Source organism: Onychomys torridus, chromosome 1 (assembly GCF_903995425.1).
Source record: "Onychomys torridus chromosome 1, mOncTor1.1, whole genome shotgun sequence".
NCBI lineage: Eukaryota > Metazoa > Chordata > Mammalia > Rodentia > Cricetidae > Onychomys > Onychomys torridus.
In genome coordinates, this window is record NC_050443.1 from 10,769,882 (window position 1) to 10,775,881 (window position 6,000).

The window sequence follows — 6,000 nt, forward strand, 5'->3', positions numbered from 1 at the left end:
GCTGGGCACTGTCCCCAGAACTCACTCCACCCTGCGTCTCTTTGCTCAGAGATTCGGCCCAGCCCTGGTCACATGAAGCTGCGGCATGGGGGGCCCTGGGAGGAGGAGGTGTGCTGGGCCAGTGGGTAGACCCTCCCAGTTCGTGGATGGTTTCTCAGACAGAGCCGGGATGCTTCAGACTGGTGACGGAGGCGGTGGAGGAGACAGGTAGGCAAGAAACCCACAGAGGAGGGAGTGGGGAGAGGTCCGGGCTGTGGCCCTGGGTGTGTGCGTGTGTACAGGTCGTGCACTGAGCAACCGTCTCCCCTAGTGGGGGGGATCCCCCTGCCCCAGCACTGCACCCGGAAACCTGGAGTCTGAGGTCACAAGTCTGAGAAGGGCCACCTCTCTTGTTTTTGTGTGTCATGGTTTGGGGGAAGGAGACAGTCAACGCGCGGGAGGCTCTGGACAGACGGGCACTCCGGAGAGGAGGGGGCGCAGACGGCGGTAATTTAGGGACCCAGATGTCCCCTCGCTGCCATCCCCGGGTCGGGCCCGTCTGCCCCCGGCCAGCCCTGGTTGCTGTGCACGGTCCTGCTGCCTGGCCCGGGACAAACAACCTTCCCGTCGCTAGGCAACGGCGTGCCACAGGCCGTCGCGTCACCGCGTCTGCGCGGGCGGGGCGGGGGGGGGAGGGCGCGCAGAGTCGCCGGCGGCGCCGCGGTTTGTTGACATTGCTAGGCAACCACCGCGGCGCTGCTAGGGCGACGCCGGGCGACTGTTCCACTCTTAAAGGGGCAGGAGCCGGTCCTGGGTCCCGCGAGGAGACCCGGGAGCTGCAGGCAGAGAAAAACAGTTCTTTCCAGACCACGGGGACAGTCAGTGGATCTGGAGGCTGAGTCAGGAGCAAGCGCGCTCTCGAAGCGGAAAGAGAACACCAGGCCGCAGCTGTAGTAGATATGTCAACTCAAGTATTTGAGATGTTGGTGTTTGTTGATGGCATCTGTGAGCAGGTTCGCTCGCAGCAGGTGCGCAAGGCATGTTCCTGGCGGTGAGGAAAAGAACAACAAAAAACTGGATTCCAGTACCCGCTCTGTGACTTTGACCTGTGAGTCCCTTTCCTTCCTGGGGTGGGGTTGATAGCATCTCTCACCGTGAGACCTTGTGACCTCTCTAAATTCTCTAAGGTGTGTAGTGGATAGAAAGTATTATCTAGGGCAGCCTAGATGGCCAGTGGGTGGAGGCGCTTGCCACCAAGCCTGTGGAAATGACTTCAATCCCTGGGACCTACATGGTAGAAAGAGAGAATCAACTCCTGTGGGTTGTCCTCTGACCTCTACATGCACCCTGGCACCTGCACCTCCTACCCTACATAATAAACAAATAAATCTTAATACAAAAATAGCCTGGGTTCTGTCCCTACCTCACCGATTTTAAGATAAATGAATGAGTCAAGGAGATGGTTCAGTGGGCAGAGGCGCTTGCTGCTAAGTCTGACAGCCTGAGACCTACAGGTGAAAAGAGAGAACCGACTCCTGTAGGTTGTTCTCTGACTGCTACACACAGGCCATAGCATACATATTAACCCCACGCACAACATTAATAAAAATATGCAATAAGTGGAGAATTAGAATGAACTGTATGTACTTCATGCAGTATGGCATAGTCAATATCCAGGAGTGTTGCATATTAGTGATTTTTTTAAAATATATTTCTTGATTTACTAATTTTATGTATATGAATTTGCACCACCTGAATGTTGGGAATCGAACCCAGGTCCTCTGCAAGAGCAACAGCTGCCCATAACCATTGAACCATCTCTCCAGCCCCTGTTAGTGATGTTTTTATTATGTTCCACTGACTGGCAGATGGGGCTGAAATCCTTGCCTATTAAATCCTGACTGTGTGGCTCCCAAGCAAGTGTCTTGCCCTCTCTGACCCTACTTGCTTCTCTATGAAACCTATGATCTCTCTGTGTCACAGAGTCACTTCCGGGTAACGGTCCTGAGTGGGGGTTCCCCTCCTTGGGCTTGTCAGGTCACTCTCCCATGTCTGTGTCGTGACTCACTGCGCTATGTTATGTAAAGCTCTTGGGTTCTGCATGCAGGGCAGGTTATGTAAACGATGTCTTTGGTACATCCTACATATGCAGCCTGGAGAAGAGGGCCTGGTCCCCTGAGATCACCAACCCATGGCACTGGCTGTGTCTAGCAATCATGGGCGTGTATATGCACACTGTTGGAAGAGCATGCACCCCTCCTGGGGAGTCCTTCTGTATCACTAATCAACATTCTGCCTTTCTCAGTCATGGGCTTATTTTTAAATTTTATTTGTGTTTTGTTTTGTTTTGTTTTGTGTGTGTGTGTGTGTGTGTGTGTGTGTGTGTGTATGTGTGTGTGTGATACTTGTCCAAAAGCTAAGTCCTGATGCCACAATAGTAGTTTAGGTTCTGCAAAGATGTGCGGGTATAAGCAAAGGTTCATTCCACTGCAGCTAGGTCAGGAGGTCCAAGCCAGTCATCCTGGGAGGCTGAGGTAGGAGGATTAGAAGTTTGAGGCCTGCCTGGGCTATACAGTGAATCCAAGACCAACCTCAGTAACTAGGCCAAACATGTGTTTCAAAATAAAAATGAGAATTGGGAATATAGCTCATTGGTAGAGCCCCTGCCTAGAATCCCCCAGTGAGGGGCTGGGGTGTGGCTCAGTGGTAGAGCCCCTGCCTAGAATCCCCCAGTGAGGGGCTGGGGTGTGGCTCAGTGGTAGAGCCCCTGCCTAGAATCCCCCAGTGAGGGGCTGGGGTGTGGCTCAGTGGTAGAGCCCCTGCTTAGAGTCCCCCAGTGAGGGGCTGGGGTGTGGCTCAATGGTAGAGCCCCTGCCTAGAATCCCCCAGTGAGGGGCTGGGGTGTGGCTCAATGGTAGAGCCCCTGCCTAGAATCCCCCAGGGAGGGGCTAGGGGCGTGGCTTAGGCTTAGAGCGCTTTCCTAACACACAGAAAGCTCTGGATTCCATCCCTAGCACAGACAAACAGAAGTGACAGGTACAAAACTTTTGTTTTCATGCCATCAGAAAATGCATCTCCAAGAGCCCAGGGCCACGTCTCAGTATACACGTGTGACTAAGTTTAGCAGGTTGCTGCAGGAAGTGTGGGGTGTGCCTAGTTTAAGACCACGATTGATTGTGGAAGGCTGTGGGTCCTCCCCTTGGCATGTGCCAGCCTGCCTGTAAGCAAGTGACCCAAGTTGGCGCAGGTGATGGCCTGACAACCCCAGCACCAGTCAGGCAGCATTCTCCCTGCTGGGCCCGACAACGCCCTGCTGGGTGTGGTTATCATGAGAACCTGGCCCAGAGCTGTGGACAAGCCCACATGGAGGGTGCTGTAGATCTGGGCGCTGACAACGTTTGTTATTATCTTGGTGCCTGAGCTTGAGGGAGCCTGTGTGAGGTGAATGACATTTGGGTAACCTTAGTTTCTGCATATAGCATCCCTTTGAAAGATTTGTGTTTTCAGCTTTCTATGTGTATGGGTGTCTTGCCTGCATGTATGCCTGTGCACCACATACATGCCAGGTGCCTGGTGCCTTCGAGGCCAGAAGGGAGCATAGGAACCCCTGAAATTGTAGCTGGAGATGGTTTTAGGCCACCCTGTGGGCCCTGTAGATCAAACCCAGGTCCTCTGCATGAGCAGCCAATGCTCTGAACTGCTGAGCCATCTCTCCAGCCCCTAAGATTTATTTTATTTGTGTGTGTGTGTGTGTGTGTGTGTGTGTGTGTGTGTGTGTGTGTGTGCTGTGTGCATTGTGCATGCAGGTACCGAAGGAGCCAGAAGAGAGCATCAGATACTCTGGAGCTGGTGGCTGTCAGCTGTCATAATGTGTGCTGGGAACTGAACTCAGGTCCTCTGAAAGAGCAGCCAGTGTTGTTAATCTTTGAGCCATCTCCCCAGACCCCCTCCCTTTAAAAATGTTTTTAAGTGTAGTATTAGTGTATGTGTTTATGAATGTGTGCATGTGATGTGTGCACAGGTGCATGAAGTGTATTTGGGGAATTTCCTGTCACAGCAAATGTGGAGACCAGAGGACACATTTGTGAAATTCCTTTTGTCCCTCCACCTTTATGTGGTCCCCAGAATTGAACCCAGCTCACCAGGCTTGCCCAACAGTGCCTTTACCCACTAAGCTACCTCACAGGCTCCGATAATGACGCTCGTGGGGACCGGACGAACACCATCTGACTGCTGCTCTCCGCTAAGAACTGGCCAGGAATGTGGCCATCAGCAAATTCTGCAGCTCAAAGTTCAGACGCCTTCAGAGTCTTCTTTCTTCTCTTTTTCCTTCTTTCTCGTCAGTGTTTGGCAGGTCTTCGCCATGTCACCCTGCATGGCCCTCTTCCCTCTGCCTCCCAAGTGCTGGAGTCACAGATGTTCACCACCGTGCTTGACAGCCTGGGGATGCTGATCTCTGTTACCACCTGGGCCAGGATGACGTAATCGCTGTGTGGACCTTTGCTCTCCCTCGCTGGTCTCTTTGCCTCTACCCTGCAGTCGCCTGTACACATATAGCCAGCTGGGTCCCATTAAAACCCACAACCAGACCATGGAGTTCTCTGTTTGTTTGTTTGTTTGTTTGTTTGTTTATTTGGGACAGGGTCTCCTGTAGCCCAGGGTGGCCTTCGTGTTCCCGAAGATGACTTTAAACTCTTCATTCTTCCGCCCCACCTTCCTAGTGCTGGGGTTATAAATATGTGCCACCATTCTGGTCACCTGTAGCACTTAGCCCAAAACTTTCTCAGTGTTCTGTACTAGGTAAAAGTCAAAAGCTTCACCATGGCCTACAGAACAGGCCTGTCCTGTCTGTCACTGCCTCCCCTAGTTCCCTCTGCTATGTTGACCTCCTCCCTATTCCTGCAAGCTCTCTGCACTTGCTGGACTCCCCTAGCCCATTTAGGGCTTTCCAAATACCACAGACGACACACCCCAGCCCCTCACTGGGGGATTCTAGGCAGAGACTCTACCACTGAGCTACACCCCAGCCCCTCACTGGGGGATTCTAGGCAGGGGCTCTCCACTGAGCCACACCCCAGCCCCTCACTGGGGGATTCTAGGCAGGGGCTCTACCACTGAGCCACACCCCAGCCCCTCACTGGGTATTCTAGGTAGGGCTCTACCACTGAATCACACTCCCAGCCCCTCACTGGGGGATTCTAGGCAGGGGCTCAATTTTGAGCTAAGCCCCTTATCGCTGTGTACCTGCGTTTCCTCAGAATGGTACAAACTCTGTCCAGGTGTCTACAGGCCCCGCCCCTGACAAATCCCATTTTTACTGAAACATTCATTACCTTATTACTTAGACCTTCCTTTAAAAAGTACTTTTGATTACATTTTAAAATTTTTATTTTATTGTTTTTACATGTTTGTGTGTGTGCTCCATAACTCTAGTGTGGAGATCAGAGGATAACCTGCAGGAGTCAGTTCTCTCCTGTCACTTTGTGGGTCCCGGGGACCAAACTCAGATCATCAGCCTTGTCAGCAGGAACCTTCCCCCTTGGAACCATCTCCCTGGCCTTTCTTGTTCACCTCACTGACAGTTACAAACCCCAACCATCTTGACAAACCTCATTACTATAATTTAATCTGCTCGACTATGTTTATTTTTTATCTATCTATGCATTTATATATTTATTTCCGAGACAGGGTTTCTCTGTGTAGCCCTGGCTGTCCTGGAGCTCACTCTGTGGACGGGGCTGGCTTCGAACTCACAGAGATCCGCCTGCCTCTGCCTCTCGAGTGCTGGGTTAAAGGAGTGTGCCACCGCCGCCCGGCTTTATTTATTACCTGTTAATTTGTTGGCAAACTCCCTCCCTACTCATCAGCACCGGAAGTACCATCATCTTTGTCGTTCTCCCAGCTAGGTGCGCACGGGCTGGCCTGTAGTCCATGTTCAGTAGACGCTGAATGACTCCGTTAGGAGTGGTGTGTGGGGTGATCGGTGTTACCATCTTCAGGTCTTGGGAGTCCCTTGATCGT

The 6,000-nt window shown here is 52.3% G+C and overlaps 1 long non-coding RNA gene across 1 annotated transcript; it reads left to right on the forward strand.

Annotated features, from left to right (window-relative positions):
• Positions 1-711: 711 nt before the first annotated feature.
• On the forward strand, positions 712-4,573 carry LOC118581474. Its single transcript, XR_004944688.1, has 2 exons — positions 712-1,087; positions 4,324-4,573. It is a non-coding gene; the product is annotated as an uncharacterized LOC118581474 (long non-coding RNA).
• The last annotated feature ends 1,427 nt before the right edge of the window (positions 4,574-6,000 follow it).